This window comes from Fundulus heteroclitus, chromosome 21 (genome assembly GCF_011125445.2).
Source record: "Fundulus heteroclitus isolate FHET01 chromosome 21, MU-UCD_Fhet_4.1, whole genome shotgun sequence".
Lineage (NCBI taxonomy): Eukaryota > Metazoa > Chordata > Actinopteri > Cyprinodontiformes > Fundulidae > Fundulus > Fundulus heteroclitus.
This window is the reverse complement of record NC_046381.1, coordinates 12388922-12413644: the sequence shown is the minus strand read 5'-3', so window position 1 is coordinate 12413644 and position 24723 is coordinate 12388922. Positions and strand designations below refer to the sequence as shown.

The window sequence follows — 24723 nt, the reverse complement described above, 5'->3', positions numbered from 1 at the left end:
ATTTTATGTTTTTCTGCCTAAGTTCTGTCACAACTGGGTGATTTCGCTTCTCCTGAACTACGATTGGTTAAAGGACCTGTAGAAGAGAGAAAGGTGAGCGCATGGAGGAAGGGAGAGCGATGACAGATGGCAGGAGACTATGTGGAGTCTCCAGCAACTTTCTCAAGAGTTTGTGGTGAGTCTGCTTCATAAGAGCAACAACATATCTTTGCACTATCACCAAGAGACAACTGATAGACAGACTAAAGTGACGTGCATTAAGCTGGAGCCCTGCAGAGAGCCTGTTCAAAGGGACAGACTGGCTGCAGGGGATCAGCTGCTTTGGATTTTAACGTTTCACTCTGCCTTTTCTGAGAAAGGTGTGGATTATGTCAAAGGTCATCTGAGAGACAACTAGATCTAATCTATACCACCTACTCTGGACCCAGGAGCAGTGGTGAGTGGACTTCTACTGGGTGGTCGATTTTATAATATTGCTGGGATTTTATTTATTTTTACATTTTTGTGGGTCCACAACTTAAGCATACACATTTACTTTTATTGAGTTCTTATTTGTGTGTTGGGACTGGTCAGTATGTGTTGGTTTAAATTCTCTTAAGAGGTTAAAAAAGAAAAGGAAGTATATGTTTATGAAAATGAGTGATTAAGTTGTTCTCTAGGTTGGAAGATATCTAGATGTTTGAATTTAATAGAAAATAGAGTAAATATCTAACGTCTATATTTACACATTTTTCAGATATAAAATTTGTGGGGATTATTTTTCTTTAGTCTAATGATACATCATAAGAAGTTTAGTAAATAAATATCAACTTTACAAAGTCTGATCATTTGTTTGTTTGATAAAGTTGACAAGGGTTTACTTATAAATAAAAAATATTTAATGGGTTAATTTGTGTGGATCTATAGTTGCTAAATTCAATTTAATCCCAGCCAGCATACCTATGTGGGCCCCATATGGGATAAAGGAGGGCAGGCAATATGGGTCCCAAAAGGGTTTGTCCACGGTTTCCATGGTGGCCCTACATGGGTTTGCCCAAGTAAATTTTAATGGGCTCTGACTGGGTTTTCAGTGGGGCCCAGATGACTATCTCACATGAAGCCCATCTGTGGCCCACTAGGGTGCTTTCAGGAATATTTACCCGGGTCCCAATTGGGTCCTAACTGGGCTAGAATATGGGTAAGAAGTGGGTTTGTCCACGGTTTCCATGGTGGCCCTACATGGGTTTGACCAGTAGATTTTAATGGGCTTTAACTGGGTTTTCAGTGGGGCCCAGATGATTTACTTACATGAGGCCCATCTGCGGCCCACTAGGGTGCTTTCAGGAATATTTACCCGGGTCCCAATTGTGTCTGAACTGGGCTAGAATATGGGTAAGAAGTGGGTTTGTCCACAGTTTCCATGGTGGCCCTACATGGGTTTGACCAGTAGATTTTAATATGCTTTAACTGGGTTTTCAGTGGGGCCCAGATGGTTTACTTACATGAGGCCCATCTGTGGCCCACTAGGGTGCTTTCAGGAATATTTACCCGGGCCCTAACTGGGTCTGAACTGAGATAGAATATGGGTAACAAGTGGGTTTGCTAGAGGTCTCCATGGTGGCCCTATGTGGGTTTCCCCCAGATCGATTTTAATGGCCTTTACTGGGTTTTCAGAGGGGCCCAGATGGTTGGCTTACATGAAGTCCATGTATGGCCCATATATATGCTTTCAGGAATGTTTACTGGGCCTTAATAGGAGTTCAACTGGGCAAGCATGGGTAACAAATGTGTATTTCCACATTTTCCATGATGGGCCCATATGCTTTAGCCCATATGGGTTTAACATGGTCTGACTGGGTTTTCAGGGGGAGCCAGATGCCTTGATCCTGTAGGAACAATGGGGTCATTCACACCCAACCTGGAAATGAATGACATTCCTAGATATGCAATCTTAAACAAACCAAAGTCCTAAAATGCTTTAGCACAAAACTTGTTAGAAAAAAAGAGAGAGATGAAAAATTTCTTTTGGTTAAGGCTTTTTATTTTGTAATTTCAAATATTGTTAGAAGTTATTTTTTACCACAGCACTTATTAGAACTTTGTTAACACAGAGCAAATGGTGCCACAACAAGAATTGCGCTGGTAAACAAAAACAAAAAACTTGTTTACTAGCACGCACGCGCACACACACTGAACAATACTTTTGTATAACACATTGTTCAATAACTTACATGCCACATGCATGCTTAAACTTGAAAGCTCTCTTAAAACTGTCCATCTTGGAAGTCCTGCCCACCTGAATGTGAACTGGCAGCCTCCTTAGTCGCTCGAACCTTTCGATTTCCACCTCTGTCACGGGCTCCAGTAAACCACTTTGATAGTGCCTTTTCGGTATCTTTGTGGGTGATTCCGTGGATGGATCCATTTCTTTTAAGTGCTCCTATATGACAAGCATAGGTAGAAACTATATTAGTGTTTTACTTTTAGTACAGTGTAACATTAATAAGATTTGCATCTCCCCCTTTATGGTGCAAAAATGCTTGCAGACATCTGCCAAAATAAAAGCACTCTTGAGTCTTTAAAATACAATTTCAGCTATCAAAACTAAGCCAGTGAATGAATACTATGTGCATAAAACCAAAAATTGAAGTCAGTTTTTAACCTAAAAGATTACTAAAAATATAAAAAAAAAAAAGGCATAAAAAAAATAAATTAATAAATGTGTAAGAAAAAAAAAAGTGAAAAGAAAAGTTACTCTGACCATAGAAACTGATATTTACCATGGACAACATCAAAGAGACGCAGGTCCCGGAACTTGTGTTTCCCATGTCGGCCAAAAAGGTTGAACTGCAATGCCAATTCATGGGACATGAGGAATCCCATAGCTCGTCGTATTGCGTCATCTAAGGACGCTCCTCCAATTTCTGCAACCATGGCAACCTTAAGTATAATGACATTTACAAGACAACATTTGAAAATCATGATTTAATGTTAACTTTAGTTTTGGCAGAAGTAGTCATTTGTACATAAAGCTTTCCTGATAAAATTCCAAAAACCTACCTTTTTCAAACGAATAAAACGTGATCTTCACAGTTTGATTCTCTTGAAGTCTGCAAAGAAATATATTTTATTAATGCTTTTAACATTTAGGCTTTTCCAAATAATAAAATACTTAAGCATTTGTATAGACTAATCACTGTAGCCATATATTGTAATAATTTGGGAATCCCTGTGTTAGAACCGATAAAAATAAACTGTTGCACTCCGGTCCAAGAGGGCACATGATTCGAGATTTGCTGCTCAGCCAATCAGATGCCTGTCCCTGTCGGGCGCAACCAGAGTGGTCTACTTTTTCAATTTAAATTTTTTGTCGGCCAAAAAGGTTGAACTGCAATGCCAATTCATGGGACATGAGGAATCCCATAGCTCGTCGTATTGCGTCATCTAAGGACGCTCCTCCAATTTCTGCAACCATGGCAACCTTAAGTATAATGACATTTACAAGACAACATTTGAAAATCATGATTTAATGTTAACTTTAGTTTTGGCAGAAGTAGTCATTTGTACATAAAGCTTTCCTGATAAAATTCCAAAAACCTACCTTTTTCAAACGAATAAAACGTGATCTTCACAGTTTGATTCTCTTGAAGTCTGCAAAGAAATATATTTTATTAATGCTTTTAACATTTAGGCTTTTCCAAATAATAAAATACTTAAGCATTTGTATAGACTAATCACTGTAGCCATATATTGTAATAATTTGGGAATCCCTGTGTTAGAACCGATAAAAATAAACTGTTGCACTCCGGTCCAAGAGGGCACATGATTCGAGATTTGCTGCTCAGCCAATCAGATGCCTGTCCCTGTCGGGCGCAACCAGAGTGGTCTACTTTTTCAATTTAAATTTTTTGTCGGCCAAAAAGGTTGAACTGCAATGCCAATTCATGGGACATGAGGAATCCCATAGCTCGTCGTATTGCGTCATCTAAGGACGCTCCTCCAATTTCTGCAACCATGGCAACCTTAAGTATAATGACATTTACAAGACAACATTTGAAAATCATGATTTAATGTTAACTTTAGTTTTGGCAGAAGTAGTCATTTGTACATAAAGCTTTCCTGATAAAATTCCAAAAACCTACCTTTTTCAAACGAATAAAACGTGATCTTCACAGTTTGATTCTCTTGAAGTCTGCAAAGAAATATATTTTATTAATGCTTTTAACATTTAGGCTTTTCCAAATAATAAAATACTTAAGCATTTGTATAGACTAATCACTGTAGCCATATATTGTAATAATTTGGGAATCCCTGTGTTAGAACCGATAAAAATAAACTGTTGCACTCCGGTCCAAGAGGGCACATGATTCGAGATTTGCTGCTCAGCCAATCAGATGCCTGTCCCTGTCGGGCGCAACCAGAGTGGTCTACTTTTTCAATTTAAATTTTTTATACAGTGGCTTGGTTGCCACATGCTGGAAAGAAAGGTGATAAACAACTGTAGGCCATGAAGTCGGCAGATGATAAAGGCAGTTTCACTACGAGTCCCCTCTCATGTATCTCAGCTTCCTGACTGAGGGGAGAGGCTGGAACAGTCTCTGTGCAGGATGGCTGGCGTCCTTAATGATGTTCTTTTTTGGTGTCAACACTTTTCTCAAGAAAGCAGTTATGAATTTCATACTTTTCTTTCATCATTCAAGTTTTTTAGCCACTATTGTAAAATGTGTGTTATATTTTGTACTTTATTCCTTAATAAAGATTAAGATTATTTCTTGTCTCATTTAAAGAACTTTACTTTAGATAGCAATAGCAACTAAGCCACCAATACCTTTAAAATAACATTTGATATGCACCAAGCTTTAATTTGTAATTTCTGACATAAAATGTAGCAATTTTTTTAAACGGCATTGAGCATTTGGAAAATTTTATATATGAAGTCCTCATGCAATGTCATAAGGAGTGACGCCACCCAGTGAGTCAGTGATCTTGTCTAGGCGGCAAGAGCATTAGCGTTAAAGCTTTTTTATTATTAAAATTTAGAATTTTTCCAATTTCTGTCAAATGTGATTTTTGAACAACGCAAGAGAATAAATAATGGGAGATGGATGGTTGAATGCCATACATACAGGGCTAGCTGCCACATGGTAGTAAATGTTAGCACCAAATTAGTTGTTTTTAGTCACACTTGCTTTCTATTATTAGACATCAATGATTAGGCTCATCAGTAGACTCCACAGAGCTAAGACACCTTTTTAAAGTTAAACTGATACTTTAATTGAAAGTTAACAAGTAGTGATCTAGCAATATGTACAATAACAAAAACATTCTATAATTACAACCCAGCATAAATGGCATATAGATTTAGGAAAGAAGACTAACTTAAACAGAAGTTTGTAGTTGTAACAGAATTCTATATCAATTTTTCATGGCATGACAGATTATATAGGCCAGAATAACTGGATTAATGTCAATCAAAGTATTTTTATTCTTTCACAAACCTGCACAAAAGAAGCACTAAAAAAAGTAGACCACTTTGGTTGGATTGGAAGAAAAATTAGGGGGGGGGGGGGGGGGGGGGGGGGGGTGATGACGCCATTGGCCAAAATTAAAATTTATTTCTCCGAAACCACAGCAGCACAAACGCTAATTTTAATGGCACAAACCTGCAAAAACGAAGCACTAACCATTCCGTCTATTTAACGGAGTTTTTGAAGTGGGTGGGGTGTCAGCTTCACTCAGCTGGTTGAGAAGAGTTTATCAGATTTGAGCGCGCGCCAAGCAGGTTTTGAGCGCGCGCGTGATGTTTAAACGCTGTCTCACTGCGCGCTCAAACAAAAGGAACACTTTAAAACAACCTAGCAACTTAGATTCGCTACTGAACCAATTCTGCCGCGTTGGCGCTCACCTCTGTCACACAGTCTCTGGTTTCATCATCCACCTTCCTTTCGGTTGGCCCATGCGTATGTCATGTGGGTTCAATGTGGTCAGCCCACATGGGCATCTCGTTTTGGGCCCATGTACTGCCGCAGTATTTGAAAATGGTATGGCGCGCAACAGTGCGGAGTTTAAAATCGCTCTGCATCAAAATATTCTTACCTTAATGATGGCAGATGACTTATTGTGTGTGTATTTTTTTTAACACTATCAGAAAACTTATCATCGAAACGAATAAGTAACAATTAAGTCTCTTTTCGGGTCCGGTCATCCGAAATATATAGGAGCAGCACATTTTTTTTTACCTTTAAAATATCTCCCTAACATTTGATACAATACAGGTAAAACAGACAGGAGAAATGTACTTACATTTTCTTTTGTAGGACAACCAACCTGCAGACTCCGCGCCAACGGTCTAATCAAGTAGGCGCTTGGAAAAACAGTTAACCTTCTCGAGCAAGCGAGTCGCCTCTTCTTCTTCTTCTTCTTCTTCTTCTTCTTCTTCTTGTTTTATGGCGGTTGGCAAGCAACTTAATGATGTGCATTACCGCCATCTACTAGAGTGGAGTGTGGATCGGGATGCTATGTATATATATTCTCCCACAAAAAATAAATAACTAGATAAATAAATAAATATAAATATAATGATAATAATAATAATAATTACATAAATATACTTATATCCTTTCTATCAATTTTGTTTTCTTAAGGTAGCTTATCAAATAACCAAAATATTCAGAATTAGAAATGTTTCCCAAAATATCTTTTAAATTTAACTGTAATTTATTTTCTTGTAATTGACGTAATAATTCTCTTCTCTCCATAGAATATTTATGACAAACCAACAAAACATGCTCCACCGTCTCCTCTTGATAACAAAAGTCACAAACTCCTGTTGGATGTTTCCTCATTTTAAATAGGTTTCCATTTAACCCTGTATGTCCGAAACGTAATCTAGATATAATTGTTTCCTCTTTTCTATTCCTTCCTGTTATCCTCATTGCACCAACTTTCCTTTGAATACTATAAAGCCATCTTCCGGTTCTATCTTCTTCCCACTTCTGCCATCAAGCGAGTCGCCTCAATGATGTCATCGCCTTTTCAGCGGTTATTTTTCTGCTTGATTTTAGACGCAATTTATGTCCACATTGTATTTTGTGCTGATTGAAAAACCAGCTGTTTCTAATCTGAGAACAGTGTAAGAGTGTTGATGAAAATTAATGAAAATTAATGACGTAATGATAATTTTTCATTGACTGTACATGTAAGGTATAGGTTCCAAATCGGTTAAATCATTTGAACATAAGTAGAAATGACATAAACCAAATCTTCCTCTAAATAAACTTGTCGGTGCTGATATCTGATATTGATTATTTAAAAAAAAATTATATTGATTATTTATTAATGTTGTCTGAAAAGGGGTATGAAGTAAAACTTATATTTCACACCCCTTCTCCCAATTGCACTTAAAATAAATGTAAAGTACCTTCCTGTTTAACAACTATGTTTTTTTTTTATGTATTTTATATGAGGTTTCCAGCTAATCTTATTGTCTATCATTACTCCCAAAAACTTATGTTTCAGCGCTGGATCCGCCATCCACCAGGCGCGCAATGACCCTGCTGTGTAACCCTCCGTCATACGGAAAGTACAGCGCCCTCAAGCAACTGCTTCAACGCTGTTAATCCCTCTCCGATAAGCTGCTTTCTCTTTCGGGGTTAGGGGATGGCTTGGCTTTGGAGATGATGGAAAGCATGCTGTCCTTGCTTGGTGACGATGAATGCGGATTTCTTTTCATCCACCTGTTCCTGCGACAACTCCCGACCCCGGTGCGGATCGCTCTGGCTAACTCTTTCCTGCTGCGGGAGAAGGATTACCGCTCGCTGGCTGAAGAAGCTAATCACATCCTCCTGGCTTCCAAGACCTTGACGGTCCAGTCGCTAGCCGAGGAAACTACAGCAGCTTCTTCTGAGCCTTTTCCGGTATCAGCGGTCAATCATCCGTCGATGATGGCAGCGATCACCACCAGGAAACGCCAGAAGCTGGCTGTTTGCTTTTACCATCAGCGCTTTGGTGTCAGGACGCAGCGCTGCCTCTCGCCCTGCAGCCTTAAGCTGCTGGGAAACGACACAGCCGACACCTGCTATGAGCCGCGGCCGTCGGTGATAAGGAGAGGCTGCTCTTTATTGAGGATTCGTCTTCCTCTGTGCTCACGACTTGCTGGTGGTCGTTACGTACAATCCGCAGGCTAATGGGTTGTGTGAGCGGTTTCACAGGTCATTGAAAGCTGCGCTCCACACTTCTTTGACTGATGGCAACGCTGACCGGCTTCCGTGGGTCATGCTTGGTTTGCGTTCAGTTGTTAAAGAGGACCTTGGCGCTTCCACAGCTGAACTGGTTTTCGATCAGCCCCTGCGTGTCCCTGTTCTGCTGTGACTCTGGCCTGCAAGTCTGCACTCTGTTGTGCTACTGATCCAGCTGTTGCTCTGGCCTGGAAGTACTCACTCTGCCGTGCTGGTGGTCCTGCTCCAAATTCACCTCCAGCCAAAACTCTCTCTGGGCCGTCAGCTCCTGCCTTCACCTACACCTCTGTTCCAGTCCCGGCCTGCCTCTCTGGTTTCATCATCCACCTTCCTTTCGGTTGGCCCATGCGTATGTCATGTGGGTTCAATGTGGTCAGCCCACATGGGCATCTCGTTTTGGGCCCATGACACTGAAACCACATGGGCCCCACATAGGGTTGCCCATTTCTGCCCCATGCCCAGTTAGCCCACACAAAAAAGGACTAGGGCCTACATATCCATGCCCAGGTCCAACCCATGTACGGTCAGCCCGTTCTTATATCATGTGGGTTCAATGTGGTCAGCCCACATGGGCTTCTCATTTTGGGCCCATGACACTGAAACCACATGGGCCCCACATAGGGTTGCCCATTTCTGCCCCATGCCCAGTTAGCCCACACAAAAAAGGACTAGGGCCTACATATCCATGCCCAGGTCCAACCCATGTACGGTCAGCCCGTTCTTATATCATGTGGGTTCAATGTGGTCAGCCCACATGGGCTTCTCATTTTGGGCCCATGATACGGAAACCACATGGGCCCCACATAGGGTTGCCCATTTCTGTCCCATTCCCAGTTAGCCCACATTACTGCTGAATAGGGCCCATACATTTAGCCCAAATGGGCCAGCCCTTATTGGTCCCATTTTAGATTACCATATGGGTCTCATGCAGTTAGCCCACATAAAACCCATGCCCACTCATTACCCATGCAGCCCACAACAAACCCAAGTGGGACCCACCCATGCATGCTGGCTGGGATGTGTGTCCATATGGAATAAAATGTTCTTAGGATGGGATTTATTCTAGAATTACACAATACTTTAACCATACAAAAAAAAAAAAAAACAGACCAGAAAACAAAACACCACAACATGTTTAATTTCTAAGCCTTTTTAGTTTTTAGGAGCAATTTCCTCCTCAAATTATATAACTGATAAAAATCAAGTAAATCTCAAATCAAGTAAAATTTTTTTTTTTTTTTTTTTATTATTATTATTTTTTTTTCGCCTCACAAAATGGAATCTGATGCACAAAAGTGTGAATTTCCATTTTAAGAGTCACATGCATATGAAATAGCCATTGGTCAAAACACTAATCCCTTATTTCATCAAAATTTACCATTGCTCACAACATTATGTCCATAATGTGCAAAGCAATGCTTAAAGCTAACTCTTAAGCTTGATTATGCACTGAAATGACATCACCAGATATGATGTTAAAAAGACGAGCTTTGCAAAACTCAAAAGAGAGGTTTCTCTTGTTTCACGTGACATCAGCCATGGGCAGTTTGAGCCAGTTTTTGTGCAAAAAAAAAAATGGGGGATTGTTTTGGAAATCTTAAAGCCTCCTCATTCGAGCCTATGTGAAAAAAGGTTCTGTTTCACGCTGTTTAGAGGCAGAGTTTAAACACCTGTCTCAGCTGGGCCCATACGTGTGCCCATCGAGCTTAAAGCACACTGGCACGTTTCAGATGACAAGAGGATTTATTGGAAATTTGGAGCCACCGCTTAAGTAAGCAAAAGACCCTTGTTATTCAGCATATTTCAGAAAAATCTCAAAACACAGTAATAAAAAAAAAGAATTTCAATTATGGTACTGAATCATAATGGCTGGATTGATCATGTCATGTGAGGTATTGTGTCCTAAGATAAGATAAAGTCAATTTATACAGCTTTTATTGCACTAAAAAATTGGTACCTTTTGATAAAAAAAAACACTTCTCCTTAGAATGGACCCTAATTTTCTCTATTACACCTTTGATTCAAGAGATAAAATATAAATATTGTGATTTGCCTAGGGTATGGTATCATCTGCTACATATTTAATTGCAAAGACTGATTTGGATAACATTTTCAACTTATTTTAAATACAGATATCCTGTTCTGCACTGGAAGTAAATTGGCCATGCTGTTTCTTATCACTTAGGGTTCAGCTGAGCATGACAGCTGTATTTTCAGTGACGCTAACGTAGTCAACAAGCCTTTAACAAACCCTTGTTCTGCATGAACACTGGCGCCAACGATTTCCTCTGTGACTGATCAACCGCTCTATCTCTGTTTCCACAAACTCAAGCATAACCAGGCAATGTCCACAGTTTCTTCAGGGTCGATTACGGAAGCGACGTTTTCCCATTGTTGTAGCTTTTGCCGTGTTTTTTTTTTTTTTTTTCCAGCCAACATTAATGTTTAAAGCCCTTAAAAAACAAAGTTCATGAAAACTTTAAAGCTTATCTAACGGCGGAAGGCCCTCAGGCAGACAGATACAAAAAAAAAAAAAAAAAAAATCCAAATCAAGCTTAAATTGAGTCTTTTAGGGAAATACAAACAAACTAATGGGTAAAGCAGTCTATCTAAAACAACATGGTCTCATTTCAGGTTTTGTTCCCCTAAGGTCTAAAATCACTCAGCGTTAGAACGCTTAAGCAGTTCCTGGAAAATATGATTTTCAATTGAATTATGGGGAAAAGTGAGTACACCTTTGCTACTGTCATAGGATTTAAGAATGAAAGTAGCGTCCAACTGTTGCTAGTTCAATGCAGTTTATTATGTGATCAGCAGCATGCTCGACCACCTGCATAGTAGTGGAAGTTATTTCTCTAATGATATGGAACACACAGATGTGTGTTAGCACAATGTCAACGGATCCTGGAGAAGAAAATGTTGTTGCTCATGAATGTGTTACGAAGTGAAAAACATTTACAACTATTTGCCACCCTGTTCATGACGACACATAAAAGCTCCAACTCTACAGGTCTCAGTCAACATATTAAATGGTTAAGTTCCTTTCATTACAACAGGAAAAATAAAGGTTTGCTTGAAATGGGTGCCAGCAGAAAGAAACACTTTTCAAACTAGATTATAACAGCAAAATCTACGTTTGCTAAGTGGCATCTCAATGTACTGAAGGATGTGAAGAACAGTGTCCTTTAGACAGGTGAGACCAACATAGCACATGTTTATATAAAAAAAATCTTTTTGTGACATTTCTGCATTTTAAATATAAATGTAGATGTGCCAGATAGGATATGGACCTCTACTTATTTTGTTTCATGTGAACTGTGCAGAGGCAAATGCTGACAAAAGTCCAAGAATGGAAGCAATATTGTAAGGAAGACTGGACCGAAATTCCTCCACAACCATTTGAGAAACAGATAGTCATGCAGAAAATAACGTCTATGGATTGCAGCTTAAGCTCCACACTTTGTGGTGTGTACTTATTCACTTTATTAACTTTTTCCCAGGCTTTCGTATTTAAAACCGTGGGATAAAATTATAGTCAGCCATCACAGCCTTACTATATAACTTTTGAGACATGTTTTCTAAGAGCTAGCATTTACTTTTTTATTATCTTTTCTTCAAGACATTGAAATTCTTGTGCATAATGGACAACATTTGCGCCATTGCACCCCAAAAATCTTGTATTCGTACAGGTGGATAAAAACGTATTGGCTCAACATAATTTAACTACCAATCTATCTGTAAGATGCATGAGTTACACTATTTAAAAGCCTCTTAGAATTGTTGACCACCTGTATCCGTGAAATTTTGACAAAATTACAAAGAAAATGACATTTACCTTTCTTTAATTTCTACATAATACATGTACAGACCTTGCATCAAAACTGTACATATTGCTGGCTGCAGGGAAAAGGGGGAATATTTTTTGAGTGAGCTGTAACACGAAAGGTAAGGTGCAAATTAATTTAGGATGACGCTGGCAGACAGTTGTGGTGTAATTAAGGCTGTTTGGCATCCCTGTCTCCACACTAGAAGATGCGCCACTCAGTGCCAGGCCTCCTCGGAGCCCGCTGAGTGGATTCTCGTAAAGATACCAGCAGGCTCTGTGATGTATTCGTTCATTACCAGATTTGTACACTGCATCTCTTTTTCAGAGCTAATTAAAAAGTTTGTACTTAACTTTTTTTTTCATGTTCTTGTTGCCACAGAGAACTTGCACATAAATTTGATTAATTTGGGATGGCTATCTTACAATTGGACCTAGCTAATTGTTACAACTAATCATAGTTGTTACATTTATTAATATTACAAAAATCTATATACTGCCTTGGCGAATACTGTTTACTTCAGCTCATCAGTCGCTCGATGAGCATATCAGAGTTTTGTATATGATACATTAATATTCATACTAAATCCTTCAGTTTCCGGGCAGTTTAACCCTGTCCAGTGCTTTGAAAGATTTATACATTTTAAACTTCAATCATTAATCTTTCACTACATCATACTGCAATAGAAGGGCTTCTTCAAAATGTATAATTCGTCAAGTCATACATTTCTGCAAGGTTGAATTTGCTATCTCTGGAGAATCACATCATCACAAATATAGTAATGTGATATTCTCTAATTTTACTGACGTAATGAAAAAATGGTGGTCATGAAGATTTCATTTAGATTGATGGTAAAAGCCAGATGACCCCCCCTTTCAATAAAATGTTTTGAACTGACACACATACAAGCTCAGGAAATGTAAAACAGGAAACTAAGACAAAACGATGTGTAAAAAATGAAACTAATCTCATTTACTCATGTTTCACTTTTAGCTAACAGAGTAGATAGTGAATAAGTGGTCTTGGCATTTGAATAAGTGAATTAGCAAGTGTTTATCTTCATAAAAATATTTATTTGACAATAATGTTATGAACAAAAATGTATTTGCACAAATTAGTTTTAGCTGATTTTACACTTTGCACATTTGTTGGACTGATCAAAAAAAATATATATGTGTGGCTCTAAACATGAAGTAATGATGTAATTGTGTGAAAAAGCAAGTCATGCCATGTCAGTGAAATTAGTGTGTTGTATATGATGTTCCCCAGTGTTGAATAGTGTTTGTGTATTGGGGTGAAGGGTGTAAAAATAATTATTTTTTCCAGCAACATCACCTTCTAGATATTTATTTTTTGCCATTCTTAATGATGACATGATTAATCAGAGCAACACATTGCTTCACTCTCACAAATGGGAAGTAATGTTAAAACCTATCAAGCCGCAGTAATAGGGGCTGGGGCTAAGGACATCTCAAAAGTCAAATACATTTATTTTTCCTTCTAATAATAATTTCAAGAAATGGGTTTTTTTTTTTTTATACAGACTTAAATTAGACTTTTGACTACTCTGTGTATGAAACATTTTACTTAAAATGCAAGACCATCTCTTAAACAGCTGAACACTGGTCAAAAAAGGATATGAAATTGACAAGTCATCCAAAGCACACAATCAAATCAATGACAAAATGGCTAGAAAACAGAACAATAATATAAGTGCAATGACTTAGACAAAGTCCAGACCTTTTCTCCCTGTAATTTTCAACAGCCAAATACAAGTCTGGCACTCACTTTTATTCAACAGTAATCAATAATTTTTCCAAGAGCATGCACTGTATGTGAAACATCAATATGAAAGTCAGAGAGACAGAGAGAAATTGGTTATAGTAATTTCACCATCCACAGCGATGCCCTGCAAATCAAATGTTGTTTACCGTCATGAGTATTGCTCTGAAGTTTATCCATGTAGCAGCCACTGCTGAAGTGCAGAACTCTGTAGTTGCTCGTCAATAAATTCACAACACTGTAGCATTTGTCATCCATATTCTCAATCCCTTTATATGTTCAGTCTGCAGCCACCCAAAAATGCACTCTTCTTATTAATGGCTCTTTGGTATTATTCACTACAAGGAAACACAATTAGTTTAAGTACCAGCTATGTGTCAGACATTCATTTGTTAAAGAGACACTTTAAATGTTGCATAAGAGATTTTACACCCTCACAGAACACTCGTTGAATATGTACAGTTTCCACTTAAAGCTCATGAAGTACATTGAAATTCTGATTCTTGTATACGTTTTATGTATATTTAGATTCCTTCAATGCACTTGCTGGATATTTGCTGGGTGGCCTCTCTCAGATTATCACAATGTATTAGACGGATGAGATACCAGAGTGACAGAGGGTGACAGTTGTGTCCACAGTAATTCTGAGCAGTGATGAGAATTCTCTTTTATTCCCCCTGACAGCCCCTTTGTCCACTTGTCTAGCTCCTTCCCTTGTCATTTTCTTTTGATCACAATGTCAATATCTATTCCAAGTCTGTTTCACTGCACGAGTGACTGCCATTTACACAAATTTCATCTAGAAACGTATTAATACTTGATCACAAGAGACGTTTTCCTGTGATTTTTTTTTTTTTTTTTTTTTTTACATTGCCTCAATATTCTTTAGACTTGCACCAAATTTTAATTGCCTTGGGTTATTGTTGATTAGTTTAAGTGCCCATGTCAGGACACAATTCAAATTAAAATTCTGAGACTCTGCTCGGGGTGAGAAATGGAATAGACATGAGGATATTCAACACGCTGACTGAAATGACAGATGCTGGGAGGGAGCCACCCACCATGTAATTGCTTGTGCATTGTTATTCCCCATTTATTCTCCAAGAAAATGTTACATGCATATTAAACTCTGATATATAAGCAGTAAAACAATATACTTCAGTGAAGTGAATGTGTACCATAGACCAGAGAGATAAAGGTAATCTACATACTATAGATGTTTGGTTCAAAGTAATTGAGGCCATTATACCTGATGGTGACAGAAGGAACATCTTTTTTAGTACTTTGTTTGACAGCAAACTTGAAATTAAGTCCATTAAAAAACAAATTGTCATTTCATATACATAGATTTTAATAGCAGATGAAGATAAAGTAATAAATATGAAGCACAATTTTCAAGTGATGATTTCATTCATCAAGGAAGAAAAGTTTTCCAAATGATATATCATGTTTATTTGAAAGCTTAGTTCAATTCCACTTAACCAAATAAATGAATTTCACTCTAGATTGTACAATACTCATGTTGTACTTACTTATTCAGTAATAATACAATAGCAATCAGGCTTAAATCGGAGGCAACCAGACATTCGCTCAGTTCTTTTTGAAAACGTTTTGACACCTATCCAGGAGTCTTTGTCAAATCTGGTGGCTCACACTTATGCCACCAGCTTGCAGTTGCGATGGCCAGGATAACTGAGAATTTGCACAGGCACAATAATACAATAGCTAAATAATCCAGTAATAAAAATCAAACACAGTCTGCCGTATAGAGAACACATATGAACACACTATGAAGAAATCGGACAGACTGAGACAATATTGCAGAGTGCAAAGGATGCAGTGGTAAATTATTATTTCCATTATTTTTATCAGTATGTACATGTCGGAGGTGGAAGTGATATACATACAGATACAAACATACATGTCCACAGTGTGATGATTGCACAGAATGCTGTAATAAATGAATATCAAATACAGTATTATGTATGTGAGGTAGGTTGATTTGGTATACAGTATATACAATCTGATAGTGTGACAATAATAGCACTGACATAGAGGATAATGGATTAATAAGTGATAGGTGGTAGCCAGTAAACAGGTTGAAGGAGAATAGAAGCAGAGTTACTGAGTTATTACACATCAGTTTTATTTAGTTATTTAATACTGTGAGACAGAGTCAACTGTTCATTATAGTGATGGCTTGTAGTTAGAAACTTTTCCTGAGTCTGTCGGTGTTAGTACACAGTTATCTGTAGCGTCTGCTAGATGTGAGACATTAAAACATGTTGTGACCGGGGTGAGCCTTTTCCTGAAGTCCACTATCATCTCCACAGGTTTGACTGTGTTAAGCTCCATGTTGTTCTGGCCATATCAGAGGCCCAGGTGATCAACCTCCCACCTATAGGTAGACTCATCACCATCCTGGATGAAAGAGATGACCATTGTGTTGTCAGAAAACTTCAGGAGTTTGACAGATGTATCTCCGGAGGTGGAGTCATTGGTGTACAGGGAGAAGAGCAGTGGGGAGTGTTCACATCCCTGGGGGCCACCAGTGCCAATAGCCTGGGTGCTGGATGTGAAGTTCCCCAGTCTAACCTGCTGACTCCTGTTAGTCAGGAACTTTGTGGTCCACTGACACTTGGATGCTGGCATAGAGAACTGGGTGAGTTAGGTGCTGAAGATGTCTGGGATGATGGTGTTAAATGTCAAGCTGATGTCCGTGAACAGGATGCCTGCATATGTCCCTGGACTGGTGAGGTGTTGGAGGATGTAATGCAGTCCCAAGTTGATTGCATCCCCTAACCTGTTAGCCCTGCAGGCAAACTGCAGGGGGTTCAGCAAGGGTCCTGTAATGTCCTTCAGGTGGGTCAACATCAGTCTTTCAAAGGAATAATCACTACTGATGTCAGATTGACAGATCTCTAGTCATTTGGGGTGGAGTGTGGCAGTCAGGGGAGGTGACCACTTGAAGATGGTGTTTCAGCAGGGGAGAGGTGTGAATTTGGGCTTTTCAAACCTACAAGAGAGACCACCAGCTCGTCAGCCAGTCATTGGGTACCAGCAGAGTTGGGGAATGGTCTCCTGTAGTTAGTAATTACGCACAGGCCTCTCCACATTGATGCAGGCTTGCTCACTGATTTTCCCAGCTTTTAAGTGTAGCATCTCTTTGCTGCTTTGATGTCTTTATTAAGTGTGTTCCTGGCCTGGTTGTACTGTACTTTGTTTTGACTTCTGAAGGCCTCCTCTTCAGTCTGATGAAGCTGCCTGAGTTTTGCTTTGAGACAGGGTTTTTGTTGTTGTTTTTGGTTCTTGTATATGCGAAAAGTTTAAGTCTGCCTATTTCCTCAAAAAAACTGATCAAAGATGTGTAAGTTAGTTCATGCAGGTCAGTGCATGTAACCTCAAAAACACTCCAGTCTATACAGTCAAAAAAGGCCTGTAACTCCAATTTTGTCTCGATGGTCCATTTTTTCACACTCTTAACAGCAGGTTTAGCAGATTTCTATTTCTGCCAGTATATCGGGATAAGATGAACCAGACAGTGGTCAGATAATCGTAAGGCTGCACATGGGCCACAATGGTAGGCATCGTTTAATGTAATGTAGCAGTTGTCCAGTAAGTCCTTGGTAGAACACTACATATGCTACCTGTACTTTGGAAGTTCATGGCTGAGGTTTGCTCTTTTAAAGTCCCGAAGAAGAATGACTGGAGAACATGTGTATGCATATAAATGCTCCCTGATTAAAAAAGGCACCACCACTAAGTGATACTGCACATCTGCCAGGACTTCTCCATACAGGATGAGTGACCTTTTCTTTCCTGGGCATACAACAATGGAGACCAGAATGTTTTGAAAATGTAACACTCTGGATCTCATGTTCAAAACATGCAGTTTTTAGAGGAAACGTCTATCATTTTGTTGTACACGTACAGTAGAAATGCAACATTATTTGTTTTACCCAAAAACATTGCATCATGCACAGGGCCTTAGAGTTAGAAAAATCACTTGAACAGAACCTAACAATATGACGTATGCTCAACGTTCTTACACTGCAACTCATTTTGCCCAAATCGACTTAAATTCAAGATCAGTTCAGAAAAAAAAAAGGAAAAAAAAATGGTTACAAAGTTTTTGCCTAAAGCTTTGGGACTTGAGTGAACAGTAACAATCCTAACCCACAAGTAGAGAAAACATGGAACTGAATCTGAATCAGCTTTAATTGCCTAAGAGTGCCGCTACGCTGCCAACCAAGATCTTAGTGAAGTTAGGGTGAAAATAGGGACAAAATTATTTGAGAGGACTGTCTGATGTTTAGGAGTTCCTCTCTCTGGAGAAGGTGATCACCGAATGGTGGCAGAGAGCGGAACAAACTTCAATTCAATAAAATGTTATCTATATTGTGCCAGTTCACAACACATGACAGAAGCACTGATCTAGGAATACTTTTTATGTTAGAGAGGGTAATGCAGACGATCTGCCCCCAAGGATGATGTCACAGCTTAACAAAATGCCAGATCAGATGTACCTACTAAAAGAGAAAAAAAGACAACAAAAACTTCAAGTTAAAACTTGAAATATCAAATAATGCACATTGGAGAACCATAGCAGAACTCAGCAGTGACAGATATGGATATTAATATTTTCCAGTAGCCTAAACCTATAGCAGCATAACTACAGAGATAGTTCAGGGTAACGTTATAAGCCTAGTCTTGAAAGTAGACAGGGTGTCAGGGACACCCTGTCTTGCTGCAAGACAACAGTGCAAACAACTGCAACCCCATGCTGGTCAATTTGATGTGGACAATCTTTGATATTAGATGTTTTAACCCTCCATGTCTATTACTATCCCAGTGGTTCCAGAAGATGTCAGGTGTCAGGGACACCCTGTCTACTTTATGTACACCTGTTGGTACCACAGGAGAGGAGCCTGATAGCTAAAGGATCTGCCTCCCATTCTACTTTTGAGACTCTAGGAACCACCAGTAGACTTGCAGTCTACCTGCAAGTGCTCTGTTAGAAATATATGAGGTAATCAGATCTCTGATGTATGATTTGTAAATTGTGATACTTTGTTTTCTAATGTGTATTTTGTGTTTTTGCTATTGTCTGTCTGTGTAATTTATATCTTTCCCTTTGTTTTCCTGTAAAGCCATTTGAAGTACCCTGTTGATTATCGGTGCTATACAAATTAACATGTCTTGTCTAACATGGATGTTTTTGGATGAAGCAGGATCTCCAAGGAAAAATCTAAGCATGTAAGAATATGCTAATTCCAGATAGAGAGGCCCCAGTCGTGATTTGAACCTGTGATCTTCTTGCTGCAAGACAACAGTGCAAACAACTGCAACCCCATGCTGGTAAATCAAGAAAATACTATGATACAACATTTGATGTGGACAATCTTTGATATTAGATGTTTTAACCCTCCATGTCTATTACTATCCCAGTGGTTCCAGAAGATTGTTTAAACATATAAAACATTTTAGGAAAAATGCTGCCTCACTATTCAGATAGATGGTCACAAACAATTTAAATGGTTGCCCCAACTTTAGTAACTTCAACTAACTTCATGTATTAATTATTTTCAATAGCTTTTTCTTGATTTATTCAATAACGTTTTATACTTCTTTTCCTTATTTATCATAAAGCAGGGAAAGAATAGAGCCATGCAGGCAGAGCCTAAATGGTCCATATTTCACCTTCTGTCTCTCTCTCTTTTAAAGCAATTTCACAGAATCTCTTAATCAAAGCTCCAGAGCGGTGAAGGATATTTAGGATGAATGTTTTTGCACTAAAACTAAATGGATCGCATCTTTTGTCATTACTGAGCCCTCCTTGGTTCCCTTCCCCCGGTTGGCACATTTGATGAAGAACCTTGTAGAAATGCAAGAGGAATGTCCTCTGTCATTTAAGCCATTCAGCTACGAAGCATGTGGCGTTACCACAACCGTGGCCCTTCAAAGAATGACATATTCCTTTGTCTCATTGACAATGTCAGCTAATCATGAACAATCCTGTTACTGTCAACCTGTGCTTGTGTGTTGTGCTCTTTTCCAATTGCATTCTGGTTGAGTGTTATTGTTGGCAATGAAAATAGGCTGGCATAATGGTAGTTAATGGGGCTTTAATGGAGAGTGTCATGAAATAATCAATCTAAGGCAGAGAGCATAGGAACAGTAGCACTAATGAATTTCTGCAACAATAAGACAAAATATTTTTTACAGCATCTTGGGAGGTTCACTGGCAATTTAAGCAAACACACAAAAACAGAGAGCCGTGAGATTTTGAATTTAATTTTTTAAAAAGCTATCACCTTTGCAAAACAAACAACAAGAAAATATTTTTTCAAATGTTTGTCTATGCCACAGATGATTTCATAACAGTACCAATACAGCTGGAAAATAAGTGTTGAACACATAAATTGCTTTCTCAGTAAATATCTTTCAAATTAAGCTTTAAACATTAAATTCTTATCAGATGTTGGTAACTTCCAAGTAATCCACACATATAAATGTTATGCATCCATTTGTCTGGATTTCTTTATGTTATGAAGTGGAATGACACAGGAAATTCATAAGCACTGAGAATTAATAAATACTTTTAAGAAAAACTTTATTTAGATGTCTTCAATGTGAAGAAAATTGTTGTGTACATTGTTCAGGTATGATTTTGGTTAAACTTTCCATCTGAACTTCTTTAAATTCTGAAGAGACTGGAAACATCTGGTATGACACTGACATGAGTCTGATGTCTTAGTAGATTTTCAGTTGGATTCGAGATGAGTGACTGACCCAATCAATCAGCTATATTTTATTTCTCTGAAACAAGTTTAGAGTTTCCCGGGCTGTGTGTCTAGTGTTGCTGTCTCGCTGAAAATTCCACCCTTGTTTAATTTTTTTTTAGATTGTTATCAATAATGGCTTGATACGTTTCTGCTTTTTCCTTCTTTCCCATATATGAACAGTCTGCTTGTAGCATGTGCTGTAAACAACCCTCCGGTATATTGTTCTTTCCTCCATAACATAACATCCAAAGAGTTTAGTTTTGGTCTCATCTGACCAGGCAATATTATTTCAGTGTTTCTTTGGCTTGTCCAAATTTTCTGCAGCAAACTTTGGACAACCATCAACATACTTTTTCTTCAGCAATGGTGATTTGTGCCATGAGCGTGGATAGAAGTCGATTGAGTCGATAGATTTTTTTTTTTTATGAAAAAATAAATATACCTGCTAAATTCGAGGATTTCCTGAAGCTCTCTGTCGGTGTTACTTAGCTCTTGAAAAACTCATCTGATTTTTCTTTTGATTAATTTGTCAGCAATCTTCTAAGAAGCACTGTGTTGTGATTGGATTGTGGAGAAATTATGTTCTTTCCACTTTTGAACTATAGCCTCAATGGGACTCACTGGAACATTCAGACACTTAAAAAAATGTCTGTAACCACTCCTTCAATATCTTTCACACCAATTAGATTGTTAAAGTTTTGAAAGAGCTCTTTGCCATCGCTCATCATTGCATGTTTCTTGTGCACTACCTTTGAGATAAGACACCCCTATAGATTCCACTACATCAGCTGATATTAATTTAGACTGATAGAGGAAGGATAATCCTCTATCGGTGTAGCAGAATTCAACTAGTTTATTGGCTTTTCAAGACTTATTTTTCATCTTCCTTCTTGTTATGCATTCATTCCATATGCCCTGTGCCATTTCACATTATTACAAATCACTTAATTTATGGACTTATTTGTGTTGATCTGTTTTATTTGTGGATTATAGGACTTGAATCTAATATCTGATGTGTAAGTCATGTTGATTGGCCCATGAAAGAGGCATTAAGACAAATATGCATATGTTCAATGCTACATTTTTTTTTTTTTTTTTGCTGTATGTACTATTTGGCCCTCAATGAAAATAACTTTATTCATCCTTGCTCTGTTGCGTCTTTCAAAGAATATGTGTCTAGTTAATTAAACAAGCTTGAAAAAGGACAGAAATACAATATGTGCCTGTATGTTGAGTTTTTTTTTTTTTTTTTATAACCCCGCTACAGTCCAACTCCCTTTGTTCTTGTGATAGGTCTTAGTCACTCACACTGACCTAGATATCAACTCTTTCTGCACCACGGCCAGACATTCAGCAGGACCAGTGGACCAAGAAAAGGAAAACAAAGGCGGACCGTGTCCTGGCCGTGAGGGTTGTGTCGTAAGTTCTGGGGCAAAGCCCTACTTGATATGAAAAGACATCTTTATTCCTTTTTTTATTATTGTTTTAAACATTGTGATGAATAAGAGGTGACATCACTGCCAAACCACGGCTTACTTCAAAAGCTGTTCTTTTGTCTGAAGACGGTGATTCAGCCAGGATGTGGTCCACATTGCAGCGCCGTGCCAGGAGCGTTGGGGGCTCCAACAACTACACTTCTAATGATTTGGTTGAACAAGACTGCTGGCATTCCAGCCTTCTTCCACTGAGATATTAAATTACTTGTTGTACTCCGCTGGACCAGAAACAATTCTTGGACCATCCATCAACATACAATAAGTAGACCTCCACAGTGCCCAATTGATGGGCTCCCCCGAGGGGCCCTGCTGTAAGCAGCTATGATCAAGACAGTGCAATTATTTGGAGTCACTCAGATGAGCTTTTCTGTTTGCTGCAGGGTTTACTTCCTCAAGCACAATAATCAATACGGTACTTGGTTACAAATAATAAAGATGGGCAGTGTTGCCAGTTCTGCTCTCTGGTTTATATTAGAGCGACTAGATATTAAGATTTTTACTTTATTCATATAAATCTATAACCATACGGTTATTAAAAGGCTTAAAAGGAGACCCAATCTTTTTTATTGACTCAAGTAAAGATGCTTTGCTACAGCAACAAGGATTGTTGAAGTAAGACACTTTGGCATTTAGTTTTATTGGAGTCTGTCAGGATGTGTGTTCATCACGTAACATTTGTGGTGTAAGAGGTACAGGATTATCTTGCAGTGTAAACTGTTCAAGTAGTTGTTTCAGAATCCTTTCATTTTAAATATGCTCTTTAACACGGACGTGGGAAAATATGCAATCATCTTGTTGCTGTATATGTTATATTTTTTGCTCGTTTCAATATATGACCAGAAAGCTAAGAGCATACTCTGTCTATTGACTATGCATTATATAACGTGGCCCCAACAGGCTCCCTTACTGGTTTATGCACCTTGATGTTTTTGCCTTTAGAAAATATATTACTAGTCTGCCTGTTTCTTTACACAATGTGAGCATTGCAAGTCAAAGTCAAATTCCTTGTTTGTATCCTCAAACTTGGCAAAATTAGGTGTGATTCTGATGAGCAAGAACAATAAAACAAAATCAACAAAGACCTTCTGATAACTTTCAGGGTTTTAAAGATGGATTACTAGGCCTTCAGCTTTTTTTCAGATTTTGTTTTTCATGTTTCAACCACAAACCCAAATAGTCTCCTAAAATATTAGGAGTTTGTGAGATACATCGCTATGTTGCACGGTGGCAATGATGTGCTTGTTGTGATGTTCAGTGGAAGTTTTCCCTACCACACTGATTCTGTATGTAGGCCTATAAGTTAAACATTGTTAGGCTGTATCTGAGTAAGATTTTTCTTCCACATAATTTTGCTGGGTCCCCTCTGCTTGCTGCAAACTGCAGACAGAACTTGTTATAGCGTTTGTTTAAATAATTGCCATATTATTGTCTCTCTTTCTGGAAAGCCATATTTGTGGAAAGCAAAACTACAGTGATGGTTATCCTATTGGCAGATTATCCCTCCTAAGCAGTGGATCTCTGCTATTCCTCCAGAGTTACCAGGAGCCTCATGGCAGCTCCTCTGATTAATTATTTCTTGCCAGGCCTGTCAGTCTAGGTAGATGGTTTCCAGTTTTGCCGTGTTCTTTCCACTTTCGGATAATGAGTCGGGCTGTGTTAATGTTACCGTAGATGTTTAGAGTTTGCTTGAAACTTCTCTGCAACACCACCACCAGGATCTGTGTTCTTTATGTAGATTTTTGTTCACTAATGTTCTCTAACAAACCCGTGAGCCCTTCAGTTGTTTTTCCCTCCAAGATTAACTTGTACACAAGTGGACTCTATTTACTGAACGGGTTTGCTATAGTTTTGAAGCCAACAGTCTTTACATCTGTGTGTGTTTTATTTAAAGGTATCGGAGCAAGGTGGGTTGAAATCAATTGCAATGTCTCCTTTTTCAGATATTTATTTGTAAGTAATGTTGAAAAACATGTATAACTTTCATCCCACTTTACCATTGTGCACAATTTGTGGCTTTATAATATTAAAATCCCCTAAAAATGCATGGACATTTGTGTTTGGGACATAACAAAATGTGGAAACGTTAAATGGGAATGAACATGCTTTTAAGGCACTGTCAATGCTTGGACCCGTAATAAAGATAATTTCAAGTTTTAATTTGAATTATCTAAAAGAAGAAACAAAAAAGTTAAACTTGTTTTTAAGAAGGCAGTTAAAATTATTTTTCTACCAGCTCCTAAGATCTCAGGTCTTGCTGTAAAGCCCAGGACCTCCAGGTTCATACGAGAGCAAAGAACTGCAGATTTATTATGGTTACGTATTTGATTTGGTTATGTATTTTAGACTTCTATCTTTTCAGTATGGTGGTTAAGTTTATCAATACCTCCAAACTTATTTTACTGGGATACACGATGCAGGTTATATGTGCTGTCCCCCAGTAAACGTTTCACATCCAAGTTATTTGTGCCTCTCTGCATTAACATAGCGTTCACATAATCAAATCAATATTCATGCATTTCTGAGATAATTTAAACGTATTCATAACCCTGGTAGACTTAAGTTTAAAGAAATTGTTTAGTTTTTGTGACATGTTTCTTTTGATAGATGCCTGTCTCATTTC

At 38.4% G+C, this 24723-nt stretch overlaps 3 long non-coding RNA genes across 3 annotated transcripts; 1 reads left to right on the top strand and 2 right to left on the bottom strand.

Annotated features, from left to right (window-relative positions):
* The first annotated feature begins 319 nt into the window (after window positions 1-319).
* LOC118556943 lies at window positions 320-22288 on the top strand. The gene is made up of 3 exons (XR_004927512.1): window positions 320-436; window positions 21901-22026; window positions 22170-22288. It is a non-coding gene; the product is annotated as an uncharacterized LOC118556943 (long non-coding RNA).
* LOC118556941 lies at window positions 2275-3342 on the bottom strand. Its single transcript, XR_004927510.1, has 3 exons — window positions 3040-3342; window positions 2760-2919; window positions 2275-2419 (listed from the first exon to the last, which is right to left on the bottom strand). It is a non-coding gene; the product is annotated as an uncharacterized LOC118556941 (long non-coding RNA).
* On the bottom strand, window positions 3895-6455 carry LOC118556942. Its single transcript, XR_004927511.1, has 3 exons — window positions 6283-6455; window positions 4122-4171; window positions 3895-4001 (listed from the first exon to the last, which is right to left on the bottom strand). It is a non-coding gene; the product is annotated as an uncharacterized LOC118556942 (long non-coding RNA).
* Window positions 22289-24723: the final 2435 nt, after the last annotated feature.